The sequence below is a fragment of the Alligator sinensis genome, unplaced genomic scaffold, assembly GCF_000455745.1.
Source record: "Alligator sinensis unplaced genomic scaffold, ASM45574v1 scaffold833_1, whole genome shotgun sequence".
NCBI lineage: Eukaryota > Metazoa > Chordata > Crocodylia > Alligatoridae > Alligator > Alligator sinensis.
This window is the reverse complement of record NW_005842475.1, coordinates 493,482-508,911: the sequence shown is the minus strand read 5'-3', so window position 1 is coordinate 508,911 and position 15,430 is coordinate 493,482.

Genomic DNA, 15,430 nt, shown 5'->3' with positions numbered 1-15,430 from the left:
AAATCCAGTGGCGTCTGCTCATCCAGGGAGTTATTACCAGAAGAACGATTGTGACAAGAGACTGGGGGGATGCTGAGTCCATGGTATATGAGGATGTCAGCTTGGAAGTGCTGATTGACCCTGTCTGCTCAGATGTGCTCTGTTAACGTGCGTGTGTGTGTGTGTGTGTGTGTGTGTGTGTGTGTGTGCGCGCGCGTGTGTGTGTGTGTGTTCAACTGATTCTGTGGCTGGAGGAACCCAGCCCTGTTGAAATTAAGCCCTGCAGGGTAGCTCCATTGTGTGTGGGGGTGGGGGTGGGGACTTGCAGAAGGGAGAGAGAGAGCTCTGTATAGGAATACGAGTGACACAAGCAGTACATTGACAGAATTAGAGACCCCAGAAACGTAACTCTAATAAATGAGTGCACCCCAAAGTGATGGGCAAATTTGGTAACAAAGTTCTCTAAGACAGAAAAAAGAGGCAGTCTGTGAAAAAGTAAATAGCTAGAAATTTGGAAGACGAAGGATGGAAAAAGAGGGGAGGAAAGGAAGAAGGGGGGAAAAGTGTAAATGGTAAGGTCAGGCAGGTACCTGGTGAATCAGATGTCAGGCAGGTTGTAATATGTTATAAATCCAATGGAACATAAGAAAATCCAAGTGGAACATAAGACTTAGGGCAAAACTTAGAAAAATCTATATCTCCCAGTGATTTGGTGGCTGATCCACATGATGGAATAGGATTGTGTTTTGTGACTTAGGTGCCTAAAAACTACATAAGTGACACCACACATTAGAGATGAAATAGGATCTGACCCACAGTGTCATCAGAACTTTAGATGAGCATACCTATCAACAAAGGCAAGACTGCAACAAGCCGCAATTGAGACCGAGCAATGATGAAATAGTGTTTTTCCTATTGTTTTAAAGCATCACTTGCACAAGTATTACCTGGCCATATCCCTCATTCAGATTACAACTGGTCACAAAAATATTTTCCAGTTGCCACAGAATGCATTCATAATACAACTGGGTATACCACAGGCACCTGTCAGTTGGCCATTTCAACATCCATAGTCCAACCTACTGATGCTAGTTTGAACCATTTGTGATTTTCCTTCTAAAACTCACAAACAAGCTAAGACTGTGGGTTCTATGACTTGATCCACTAACAGTCAGTCCTCAGGGCAACCTGTACCCATTCATGCCCCACATTAGAATAAAAAAGAGCTTTAGAAGTAGAAAAAGTTTTCAGCTTCATAGGTAAGTATGGTAATATTATGCACAATTCAGCATAACAAGGGTGTGCAGCAGCAAGTAGATTGTTATTGATGGGTAAATTATATTAACTCTTGCCTTGGTTCACTTCCAGACAAAACCACTGTGGCTTATCAACTTGTGCCAGTTAAAAAGGATTGTGATTGCAGTAAATGTTTAAAAAAATAAACTAGCTATTTTTACTTTCTAAGTGGCTAATTTCATGTTTTATTTGAAGGTGATAGTAGTTTTTCCACTCAAGTTTTCTAACCACTACAATTTTTAATTTCTAATAACTAAATAACTATGTGTATTAATTACCATAATTAGGAATAATTAAAAGAAACTCTGGCATCCAAAAAATATTTTACCTATCTAGACAAATCTGGTGGTACATTATTATTATTCTACCCTTTAGAAACCTATGGTATATTCCTGGCACATTAAATTTTACACATTATCATTAAATAGTAATGTTAATACCATATTAATATACCACACTAGCTTCAGATGACAAATCAAAGAAAAATGATTTAAATGAATCTCATAATGTATCTAAGTTTTAAAGGAGTAATTAGGCTTATGAATTTAGACAAGCAAATCTTTGGATAAAAAATAATTCCTCTCCATTAAATAAATAGCATTCTCAAATTCACTATCAGTGTAAATGGTAAATAAAAAAGGTACAATAACAACTGAATAAAAGCAGAGGTTTGCTCTCATATAGGGTGTGTGTAGATGAAGTGGGGGCCCTAAACTGAAGTGGTGGGTTTTTAAAAACACTGCTTCAATTTAGGGCCAAGTAAACCCCCTGTGTTGTGCACACAACCATGCACTTACCTGCCTCGCTGGCAGCGGGGAGGGAAGAGCAAGATGCCGGTGGGCAGAGTGGTCCCAAGGCATTTTTGGCAGAAACAGGAACTGGATGTAAGTTTCTTAATCGTATTCAATGCCTTGCCCACAATCCATCCTTTTCTGCTGGGATAATTTTGTCATATCAGAAAATGGATAGATTGTATGTATTCCTTCTAGAATGGACAACCCAAAGTGCTTTCCAATTAAAAAAAACCCTTAACATTAGGCTACCGTTGGTAATCCCACTATAGATTCTACTATATTACTCTCAATATAACAACTATATTATTTATATGTCACATGTACATAGAAACATTTTGTCAGCGGAGAACAACAGAGGAGACTTTGCTGATGAAGCATACATTCAAAATTTATCTTATCTCAGTTTTGATTAATACCACTCCCAGCTGCTGTAAAAACAGGAAAATAATGTCTGTTCTTTCTTTGAATCTTGCCTTTCTTTGAAACTCTGCTAAACCAGCTATGCTTATCAGTATTCCTACATTGCTTTTCAATGTAGGATTTTCACCATTTCTTAAACATGCGACATTTTGACAATTGCTATTTTTTACCTTTGGTAACAGTTCTGCCTCTTTCATCAATAAGAATCCAAAAAAATTCTCATTTTCTGCAAAATCTCATTAAATTGGAATCCTGATTTATTTCTGTTGTGCTACCAAGTGTGTCAATAGCATTATAATTTCATAGATTTCATAGACATCAGGGCTGGAAGGGACCTCGGAAGATCATCGAGACCAGCCCCCCGCCCAAAGGGCAGGAAGTCAGCTGGGGTCATAGGATAATTGTTATCTTTCTCCTGCTTTACGTCTCAAATTAATGAAAAACTGGTTCTGTTTTGTACTTTCCAGATGAAACCCAAGTATCCCGACTGTACAGACAGATAGTGGAGCTACCGTTCTTTAGATGAGTAGGACATTACTGGAATTCAGGAAGCATGTAAATCAGCTACCAGTACTGATAATGTACTGGGTAAATTCCATAACATTGATTGCTTGTTTTAAAGAATCATTTTGTGATTCATTTTCCCACTGCATTTTTTTACCATGAGGCTCAGAGCCTATATTACTTAGTTTAAACCCTTAATGAGATACAGAGAGGGTTTTGTATAAATGTTGCCACTTGTTTGCTTCCATTCCTTTGGAAGCAATTTCTATTGCTGTAAGGTAAGCGTGCTAAACAAAGCCATCTCACAATGAAGGAATTTGCATGTTACTCCATGTACGTCCTTCCATGGAAATTCATTTTCCTTTTGCCTGATAGGGAACGTTTCCCTATGTATAAGACAAGAGAACAGTAGTCAGGGGGTGCATAGGGTAACAATAAGACAATAAAAAGGAGGACCCAAGCGGTTAGCCTCACCTCAATGCCTGGAAAGTTACTGCAGTACATCATAAGGAAGTCCATTTGCAAGCATCTTGACGAGGAAAGGCTGATCACAAGCAGCCAGCATGGATTCACTAAGAATAAATCCTGCCAGACAAATCTATTCTCCTTCTTTGACAAAGTAATTACTTGGGTAGATGAAGGGAACAGTGTGGATATAGTGCATCTGGACTTCATTAAGGGACTTTGACAAAGATCATGTGATCTTCCTATAAACTGGAGAAATGTGGACTAGATAAAACTACTTTAAGGTGAATAGACAATTGGCTCAATAGCTACAAGCAACGGATAATTATAAATAGATCCATGTCAGAACAACAGGCAGTCTAGTGTGGAATCACACAGGGGTCTGTCTTAGGCTGAGTGCTGTTCAACATATTTATTAACAATCTGGATGCTGGCATAGAGAGTTTTTGATCAAATTTGTAGATGACATGTAACAGGGAAGGAAGAAAATTTGGCAAGGACTAAGAGGACAAAGTTCATTTTTGATAAATGCAAGGCGCTACACCTCAAGAAGAAGAATAAAAAAATACATGGTTGATGCCTAGGGAAGCATCTGGAAATCTTGGTAGACCACAAATTTAATATGAGTCTGCAGCATGATGTAGCTGCACAAAATGTGAATGCAATTTTGGGCTGCATCAATAGGAGCATTAGGTGCAAGACACAGAAGTGATGGTAGCTCTTTACTCAGCACTTGTTAGGCCTCATAAAGAAGAGGGAAAAACACCTTTTCTCTTTTGCTGCAGAATCTGGGTACAGAAAAATAGGTTTAAGATAAGATATCTGGAAAAACTTCTTCATTGTTAGAACACTGGGGCAGTGGAATAGACTTCCTAATGAAGTTGTGGACTCTCCAACATTGGAGATTTTCAAGGGAGGATGTTCAGGGATGCTCTAGGCAAAGCTATGCTTATGTTCTACTATGGATTTTTCCCATGCTCCTGGGCTCTGAAGTTGCCACGTGGGGCAGGGAAAATATTTCTGTCCCCTCCTTCCGCACCATAAACACACTTCTGCTACACATATCAGGGTTTTTATTTTTTCGCCTTCCTTAAAAGCACTGGGTGATGGCAGCTGCCAAAACTGAAGATTTTGACTGGGGTGCACCAGTGCCCTTTCTGGGACTTAAACATAGGCGGAAGAAGAAAATATGTTTGGGGGGATGAGTGCTTGTGCAAGCGCACATGTGCACATACCCTTCCCCCCAGCCAGTAATTCTGTCATGGGGAAGGGGGGTGGGAGGGTAGATTGAGGCCCCTGCAGTGAGGGAGGGAGTGGGGCAGAGACAGGGTAGGGGCTGGGGGGAATGGGGCCCGGGGCCAGGGTGGGTCATGGGATGTTCAAAGCTTGGGTGGCTCATCCAGGGCCGCGGGGGCTCCCACTGCTTCACGCACCCCCAGGGTAGTCACAGGGGGCATGTGCCCCCCCAGTCTGTGTGCTCAGTGGAGGCAGTTGCCACTGTGGGCTGGGGTCAGCACCCCAGTGCTGATGTCCCAGGAGCAGTGCAATGCCACATGCCTCCTGTGCACTGGCTGCACTGCCTGCCCTGTGGTGGGAGGCACGTGGTGTTGTGCTGCTCCAGGGACATCTGATTCATACACTGGCAGCCACCTCTGCCTCATGCGCAGCACAGATTGGGGGGCACGTATCCCCTGTGCCTGCCCCAGGGGTGCGGGCAGCAGCAGGAACCCCCCTGCACCCCTGGACGAGCCGCCTGGGCTCTGTGTGTCCCATGATTCACCCCAGGGCCCTATTCAAACCCTCTGCGGGGGCCTCAATCTGCCCCACCCCAAGACCCTTCCCTCCTCGGCGCCCCTTCCCATCCACACACTTACCTGCTGGGCACTACTCCACACGCGGCTGGGCCGGGCTGCGTTCCCAGCCACCTGCAGGCTCCAGCTGCTTGTCTCTGTCTGTGGGCACCCCTCTCCCTGCTGCAGCTGCCTGGAGCCCATGCCTGGGCTGCCTGTGTTTGTGGGGAATAAGCCCCGTCAGCCCCAGCCTTCCACTGCCTATGGACTTAAACCTTGAGGTTCCTGACTAGAGGGTCTTTCCCCTCCTGTCAGAATCAGACTGGTCACCATTTTTGAGGGGCAGAGAGGAATTTTACCTCATGATTGGATTGAAATTGACTGGGGGGTTTTGCCTTCCTCTGAAGTGGTGGGCATGGCTCTCTTCCTTTGATCTCTTTAGTGTATTTTAAGAACAGTTACAGCAGCCAGACTTTGGCCACCATTGTCCCCTAGCTTTATGTGTAGCAGGTTAGGGTGTTATACCTTGTGATGGTGTTTGAGGCTGATTATGTAGTTTTGCTAGGAGTTTTGCCCGGGACAGGCAATTATTTGGGCTTGCAGGCCACATAGGCAGTTCTAGGGAGCTGCCACAGGCTAGTGAGCACCTCCCCCCTCTGCAACAGCCTGGAGCCCGTGTACCCTGAGGCTCCACCCTGCCACTGCCAACAGTGCACAGCCCTGATCCTAGCCCACCCTGTGCCCACTCTGGACTTACCCCGGCCAGAGTGGACCAGCTGGCACTCGTACCCACAGCCCTGACCCCAGCCCACCCCGTGCCTGCTCCGGGCTACCCACCCATGCTGAGCAGTTGCAGCAGCCAGGTAGAAGCTGTGCTTGTCATGGGGGAAAAGCAGCCCCCTGCACACCACTGCTGCACCTTTCTTGCTGCCGCTGCCATGCCCAGGCTGCCCTGCGATTCCTCTCTGCTGCCATCACCGTCACCTCCAGGTGGCCCAACAGGGCAACAGTGGCAGTGCAGAGGAGCCCCAGAGCAACCCAGGCATGGGCTCCGGGTGGCTGCAGCAAAAAGGGCCCAGCAGCAGTGAAGGGGAGGGCTGCTTTTCTCCTGCACTGAGCAGCAGCTTCTGCCTGGCCACCACTGCTACTGCTCAGCATGGGCAGATGAGTCGAGCAGGCGCAGGGTGGGCTGGGGTTGGGGCTGTGTGCATCGGTTCCAGCTGGTCCAGAGCTAGCCAAGTCTGGAGCTGGCATGAGGCAGGCCATGGCTGGGGCTGTGCATGTGGGTCCCCATCACTACCACAGGGCTGGGGTCAGTGGTGGCAGCAGCCAGAAAGAGCCACCTAGAAAGGCAGTCCAGCTGTGAAACTGCCCTAGCCCCACTTCATGCCCAGGGGGCAGCAGGATGTGCCATGAGCTAGATGGCGCCTGGGCCAGGTGGGACTGAGGGACCCGCCACAGGCTGGACAAAGTCCCTCCATAGGCCAGATCTGGCCCGCAGGCTGTATTTTGCCCACCCTGGCTTAGACAATGCAGTTGTATAGAATGGTTTGGATAGGGATAATCCTGTCTAATGCAGGGGGTTGGACCTATGGAGGTCCCTTCTAGCTTTACTTTTCTATATTGCTATGATTCTAATACTGGTCAGTAAGATAGGAAGGGGTCAGAGCCTGACCAGTGTCAAATTTTCTGATAGGCATGATAGCAGAGGAAAATATTTGAAAAGGGACAATAAGGCAATTTTGCATAGACCTGCCATGAGGAATGACATGGGAGAAAACTTAAAAGATGGACAATGGAACTAACAACATTGACAGAGCAGATGCAGGTCATGTCTTGGCAGCATGTACTAACAAATAGAGAGGCCAGTGATAGACAGTGAGGGGCTTTGAAAGTGAAAAGAAGGAGAGCAAGGGGAGTGAGCAGAGGGATGAAAGAAGAGGGATGACATGGTTGAGGACATGAGCCAAGAAAATGACCAGTTTGAGTCATCTGACAGCTAAACATGTACAACAAGATGCCAGAAAGACAGTCCATGATTTTAGTCTGGACAGAAAGAAACAGGATGGGATTGGAAATGTAGATATGCAAGCATAGATATGACTGCTGATCTTTTTTGAGAATGAGACATCTAAAGAAAAGGTGAGGATCAAAAAGAGGACAGGACCTAGAATTGGGGCCTTGTGGAACCTCACAGAAAGTTGGAGGGTGTCGGGGCCGAGGGGCTGTGGCCAGCAGCCCTGGCACGTGGGTTGGGGAAAGTCAGCACGGTGAACTAGAATTAGGCACAGACGCGTGGAGGTTGATTAAAGATTATTTTACTTACACCGTAGATGGTCGCGGTGCAGGCAGGAAAACTTGCTTGCGTTGCAGTTACAGATAAACACACGTGGAGTTTGCTAGGCTCCACTGAAGACACACACACGGAGTTTGCTAGACTCCGTAAAACGAACCAGGCAGAGCTCTGGATACCAAAATAAGAGTCCGAAAGGTGACTCTCGACGAGCGCGCAGAGCAGGGGTACGTCGAGGGATCGGTCGGCGACGGGGAGAGACTCTTGATGGCTGATCAAACCACCGGTCGGCTCTGAGACACGCGCAGAGTTTGCTAGGCTCTACCACGTGGCCCAGAGTTCTCCACGAGATGGATGTGGAGTCCCCCTGAATGAGGAATGGGGAACAAATTTACATGCGAGCGGCGGGAACTCCTTTGCACCGGGGTTTTCTCTCTGCAGCTGAGAATTGCACCATGCAAAGAAAGCTCCATGTGGCGGGAAATAATTCTGCAGTGCCGAAGCGCACACACAATCATTGGGTAATGACAGAGGGGAGAGGAGTGGGGAGAAACGCAGTGGAAAAAAGGACCCTCCAAATGAAACTATAAAACAAGCAGCTGAACAGGAAGAGAACCAGATAGGATAGTGTTGTCACGACCCAGTGATTTTTGTGCCTCGGCACTATGGAATTTCCTGGCCACGTGAGAGCTCCTTTGCACAGCAGAGTGTTCTGCTGCAATTGAGAACCCGTGTGTAGGAGAGAGTTCCCGCCAATTTGCAGTTTCCTTTGCAGGATGCATTTCTTCTTTGCAGCACAGAAATGCACGGTGCAAAGAGTTCCCGCTATTCGAATGTAAATTTGTACCCCGCTATTGGCCGGTGCTAAATTATTCACACGTGGCGGCTAGTAATTGGCTCGCTGGCCGTTTAAAATTCCGCGCGACTTCCGCCCAAGTCGAAGAGCTTTGAGCACGCTGCAGAGTGCCTCTGAAGTTATCTGACTTGCGGCTGCCGATCGATAGACTGATCACCTATCGATCTTTCTTCCCGTCACTGAGCGCAACCCCGACGTACCCCTTTCCCTGCCGGCTTCGAATTGCGGATGGATTAACTGGCTTGGGCCCCGCCAGCTGGAACAACTCGTGTGGTTGTTCTGACGACCGGACCACCTGCGTCGTGATTGCAAGCGGTGTGAGTAAAGTTTTTTACAACCAATAAGTTGTGTCTGCCTCTCCATTCACCAGCCCGCCCTAACGTATGACCAATTTCTAACGTAACTCGAGTTGGCTCTGGCCGTCTGAGACAAGTGTCACGAAAGCCTAGGCGAGATCATAGTCTACACACAGTTAAACATAACTTAGTTGACTTTTTTTATCTAGTCTAGATTTGAAGATGGGAAACTGATCTAGAGCTTCAGTCAGAAAGAGGCTGTTAGAGACTTTGGTGAGAACCATTTCAGAGGAGCACAAGGGGCAAAAACTAAATTGAAGAGGGCTCTGCTATGCTAATTGTAAGCTACTGAGATACAATGCAGGCTACATTGATTCTAGTGGAAATATGACAGCACAGCAGCTAAACCTAGGGACTCTTTGGTCTGGCCCTGAGGTCAGTCTAGTGAAAAATTTCCCACAATTGGACTGGAGAAAGCATAGTCTGGTAGCTAAAGTAGCATTTTTGCCTCATTCATAGGTTTGCTTTACAATTTTGACAAGTGATTTAAAGCAATATCTTTTATGAGTTATATTTATGAATACCTATCATTCAAACCACTTATAAGGCTGCTGAGATTGGTGGTTTTAAGGACTGGCTAGAAGGCTGCAAATGTGTCCTAGGATGGGGGGCCAGGGAAAATTGATGTGCCCTGTATACATCATGAGACCTTGAGCAGCTTTCTAAAAAGAAGATCCATAGTGTTACGGCACATCTGGTAAAGAAGTGAAGCTGAAATAAATGGCTTTTGCTGGAAAACAAAATCTGGTGAGGGACTAAGCAACGCTTGGCTTCTTCAACACTCCTCAGCAACTGTCCTTGGAGGGGAAGTTACAGATTCATGTCCATTTTATTGAAACATGGATTTTCAAAGGCACTGAAGTCACTAAGGAACAAAAATCTCCCTGTCTTTCATTTGGACTTGTGTCCCTATGTCATACAGACACTTTTGACAATTCTGACAACAATCCTTTATCTCCTAACTCCCTTTTGAAATCAATATCTATGTTAGAAATGTTTACAAACTATTTGTTTATTTCACAGGTTACACCAGGAAAGACCAGTCCCTTTGCCAGGACAGAGAAACCCAAATGAGGCTTTTCCAGATGGCCATTGTTCCTGACTGGACAGAGATATTGAATCAGGGCTCAAATGGAGCTGCTGTGTACTCATATGTCATTCTGGCAGCTCCCTGAACCAGCTGTCATTTTGCCCTTCATGCTCCATTCCTCTCCCCCTGCCCCATCCCTCTGGACTGCCACCACCACCAATGGTCTTTGACCAATCAGAGTCAGCATCCCCCAAATTTAAAACTGTAATTGTCAAAGATGGAGATGTAAAAGACCTGGTTCAGGCATTGTGTCATAATATATGTTGTTCAACATAAAGTTATAGAAGCATTATTTGTAGGGCAGACTAGAAGCCAAGGCTATCAGGATCTCTTGCCAGGCAAGAGAGGGATTGTCTCTCTCTCTGTGCTGTTGTCTAAGCTGTGCTCTTTGCTAGGAGGTGTGTGATCTCTGACTCCATTTCTGCCTCACAGAGCACCCTACTGTCTCCTTTTCTCCCAACATAAACACACTCCTATCCTCTTTCCATCTTTCTTACCTGATTTATATTCCTGCGTCACTTTAGACACTTTTGAAAATCCTACTCCAAATCTTTTTTCTCTTAAGCCCTTTTAAATGTGGCCATGAAATATTTGAAATACACATGAATTATAGTATGAACAAAATGCGTATTTTTAATAATTTTGCAAGAGAACAGCAAGTATAATTCCAATTACCGGTCAAGTCTCTATGTGGCCTGGGTAAATTCTTTATATTCTGTACAGTGATACCTACCAGGGAACTCACAGGGAAATTATAAAGCTTAATTAATTATTTGGAAAGTTCTATGAGATCAGAAGTAAAGCATTAATTAAATGCCAAGTATTACAAAAGGGATCCATTTTTCCTGGAAGATCTGGTCTTCATTCAATAATTGTATAAATCAAGACTCCTAATTATCTGACAGAGCCATTCAGACAAGGGTTTCAGGTCCCAAGGCAAGTTTGGCAGCAATACTTAAATGTGGTCTGCCAGGTATTTATGGGTCCCACCCATCAGGGACAGGGTGAAACACTAGTGCGTAGGCTCCAATGCTGTGTAGTGAAGAGTAGGAGTTGCTTTTTGCCAACTAGTGACAGTGGGGGAAATCAGACTGTCACAGGATATACAGGTTGCTCGGTAGCCCTATAATCTATTTTTTGATGACAGCTACAGGAAGATGTCCCAACAAGGCTGGCAGAAATGTGGAGAATTTATGCACTAAGTACCAGCATGGAAATTGGAGTCCAGCTAGGAATGACTATTCTACTTTGACACAATTAGGTTCAGCTGACCCTGTTTAGGTTCAGACTCAGAAAAGGGTGGGGGGGGCCTTATTGATAATAATGATAAATATAAGAGAAACAATTATGAGAATAAGAGAATATAAGAGAGAAACAAAATATAAGAGAAACAAAAAGACTTGCTAACAAGAAGTTGAAATAGGGAACAATTGAGACATAAGAGCTTCCCCTGCTTACATTGTTTGCCTTACAGTCTGGTAAAATCCATGAATGAAATTTCTCTGCAGATTTTCCTGGTCCATGTTTTGAGGATGAACAAGAACATATAAGACTCTCTGGAGAACCCAAAGAAGTGAACTAGGAACTGTCTCAACTGTCTTTAAAAGAGGTGCTGAATCTTTAACAAACAATTGTTTATCATCTGCTTGCTAGATGTTTCAGTTAAATGTGTGCTAACAGAAAAGATTTGCAAGCAGCATGAATAAAAATTACATTTCCTCTCAATTAATTAGGTTTCACTTTTTTGGCATCTGTGGCATTGCAACCTTGTCACATTTCATTTTAGTTGTTAAATTTGAGGAAAATTAGGGTTAATGCAACTTGAGTTTTAATGTAAAAACAAACAGAAAAGTGATTTCTTATTTATTAAAGAAAAAGGCTTCCTTTCAAGCTCCTTTATTAGTTATATGGAGGTAAAAACCTGATTTTAAACACATTTTGTAAAAACACATTTTGATGTTTAAAGCACATTTTAAACACACTTTTAAAGAGTGTCCATTTTCTCACCACTGGATATGTATGTATGAATTGTAGATAACAAAACTGCTTTGTTCAATGAAAAATTAATTATTTGTTTGATATAAATGTATGCTATTCCTTCCTTTCCACTAAATAGATCCTTCCTCTGAAGAATAAAGTAATTGAAATCAGAGCACAGAAGTACATACTTCATCTTGATATACAATGCTGCTTTAATAACTTCTATAAGCTGAATATATTTGCCTGATCACAAGTTATTTATAATGTTGCACAGTTGTTTCTATAGGATCACTGTATTTCTCACAGGAATTTCTTTCCAACTAATTACAGCAGATATGGTGCATCAATAAAAATCATACTCATCTCTGATTTTAAAAAATCTGATACTGAGGATGGACCTTGAGAAGCTGCCCAACTGTTCAAAAAGCAGTTGTCACATGCATTAAACTAAGCGTCTCCTAGCATCTGCTGTGAGTGCAGAATAAGTTTGTTCCTTTTTTGAAGATGAAATGAAATATTATTATTATTATGAAATTATCACAAGCTTCACCTGTACTGAAATTTGAAATGGTATTCAAATAGAGTTTCAGTGCTAACAGAGTTTCAGTTTTCAGTGGAAACAGAACTATTGCTGCAATATTTCCCTGTGTTTTCTATATAAAATGTTTATGACACACATTCAATTAACACTCTTAAATGTTTGTTTTCAAGGATATCAGAGGCACCTTTAAAGGAAAAAAGTTTCAGATCTTCAGTGCAAAATTCAGTTATCTCAACCACAATGAGTTATACTTTAGGGTCATGTTATCTCTCTGGAACAGTTGCATGCAATTCTGCTCAAAATGTTCAGTCAAGAGCAGGCTGGCTTGCTTCATAAATCCCAGCTTCAGGTTAATAAAGCTGGAGTTGGATGTACTATTTTATTGTTAAAAAATCCTTCTGAGATTCCAAAATGTGAGTAGACCTCAAAAGAGAGAAAAGAGAGAAACCTTATATGGAATCTTATTCATTTGATTTTTATACTGCACTTCCCAGAACAAGGCTCAGGGCAGTTTACAATAAAATATAGAAGCAAAATAAAATAGTAAAATGAGAAGATACAACAAGCTCCCAGAATTCCAAGTCAATCCATAACCTACTCCTCCCCTGGCTCTGACAAGGACAGCATCCCCCAGCCCAACCCAACCTCACTGCCCAAACCACATTCAGTACCACTGTAAAAGAAAACAAAAATTCCCACCCTACAATATTCCCTCCCATCCCTACCCACTCCCACTTACCCACCTTGCACTCAGGGGAGTTTCTCACCATGAAATGACTTAATAACTGTAAAAACTCTCCATAAAATCACTAAAAGACACTGGCTTGCTTAACAGAAGATGGAAACTAATTGCATATTCTGATTATTAGTTTGACTACATTATGTCTTAAGGGCAAATTCCTGTCTCTGTGTAATCTGCTTACTTAAGTGTGAAATCTTTGAGGATGTCTGCACAGTACAAGGGCAATATAATGCACTTGGTATCCTGTCCTGGCATTTTGAAGGATCTTGGCTAGTGGAGCTGGCTTGACGTCTGGTTCAGTAATCATGTTCACTTTTTATAGGGAGGGATGTAGTTAGTCATGTTAGTTTGAAGTCAGGCAGAAGCCAGGATAGAGATATACCTTGTAGACTGAGTCAGAAATACATACTTTTTGTGAGCAAGAGCCCACTGCATCTGATATGATAATAATGACTACTTCATCTTTTCATAACATCTGATTAAATGCGATTTGGGCAGGTAACTAAGTGGGACTTGGGAATAGGCCGGGACAGGACACAAGGCTTTCAGGAAGTTCCTTTTCTCCTCTTACATAGGATCCACTGGATCCAATGGCTTCTCCTGTAGCCTGCTCTCAATATGCCACTTTATTCAAAGCCAGTACAGACAGGGTTTCCAACTGTCTGTAAATTTATAGGCCATCTGTAAAAACAAAGATGCTAAAAACACCTGTCCGTGAAATCTGTAAAAAAATAAAAAAGAAGTTGTCCTTAAAAAAACTCCTAAACAGTGCACTTGTTTGAAGATCTATGGTCTAGTCACCACTGGAATGAAATTGGAAAGCAAGCATGGATGGACAGAGAGAGCAGAGCAGTGCTGCCTGGTGTCTAATGAGAGCACTGCTTGGAGCCCTGCAGTAAACTGTCTGTCAAGGCTTTCTCAGTAGCTCTTTCTCTCCTCCCATGCTAGCACGTGCTGCCACTGAGTGTCCTAACCATCACTTGGCTGTTCTGTGCTCATCCAGAAAGTATTTAGGGTCATGCAGCCCCAGGCTGAGCAGAACAAGGAAAGAGTTGTGGGGCTGGGGCTTGTGTCGGAAGAGTGTTGGGGTCTGTGTTGGGGTCTGTGCTGGGATGAAGGGAGTAGGGCCAGTGAGTGTAAGGCTAGGGGGTCAGGTGCAGGGGTGGGGACAGTATTGCATGGGGTATAGTCAGGAGTGTCAGAGTGTGAGGGTGAGTAGGGGACCCATGGGTAGGAGCAGCATGGTGTAAAACTACTGCTGCAGTCAAGTAAGGGTGCCTGGCCAAGTTGTTTGTTTTTTTAACTGACAGTAAAAACATGTGTCAGTATAAAAGTTTGGTTGTCAGTAAAAAGTTTGCAGATTGTAAGTAAAAATGTTTTCTTGGGTTGCAAGTCAGAGATCTTCAACGCTGCATAAAGCAGGGTTCAGATGTGCTGCCCTGCCCCACTTTTATTTATATCCCTTAGTGAGGGATATAAGTGTTGCATAGAGACTTCTGTAGATCTTCTGCTCTTGGAAAGTATAATGTCATTTGAGAAGCAATCAATGTTTGTTCAAAGCTTCAAGTTAACCGTATAAATCTGGCATTGACAACATTTTGTGACAAGAAGCCATTTTAATGGAGCTTAGCTCTGGGTTACTTCCAACTCGGTCTGTGCCACTGCTGTCAGAGCTGAAGCTAAAGCCACAGTCGCTGCTTCCTGCTCCCCTGCCTATCTGCAGTGCCCTGCTCCTGTGTCTGCCCACCATCCAGGCAAAGCCCCTGCAACAGAAGCACCACCAAACCCCTTGGCTCTGCAGGCCAGATAAAATGGCTCTGTGGGCCAGATTCAGCCCACAGATGGTAAGTTGCCAAACCCTGTATACCTTACAAAAAGTAGGAGCCTGAAAAATAGCTAGATGTGCAGCTTTCTGACTAGGAGAATTCCCTTGCAAATCCTAGATTTTCAGCCAGAAATGTATATGTTAGTAGAAAATGGCATTCACGGTTTGTGATTGCAAGTGCACATAAATATCTTTCTGCTTGGAGAACATTGGATTAGCCGTGGGTAAATTATTTTTAGACAGGTTTCATTTTTGGATAACAACAAACAAGAATGCAGTCTAATAAGATCTACATGGCATCAACACTGAATGACAATGCAATCTAGTGTTACATAGAACCTTCTATTAAATATTGTTCCAGAATGCCTTTCTGAGTTATTAAATACAAGGTTTGATTCATTCCCACTGGTCTGAGTGGGAGCAGTCAATTTGCATCCCAGTTGAACCAAGAAGGACAGTGATATCTATGCACAATGCAGTTGCCGGTGAGGAGAAAAAT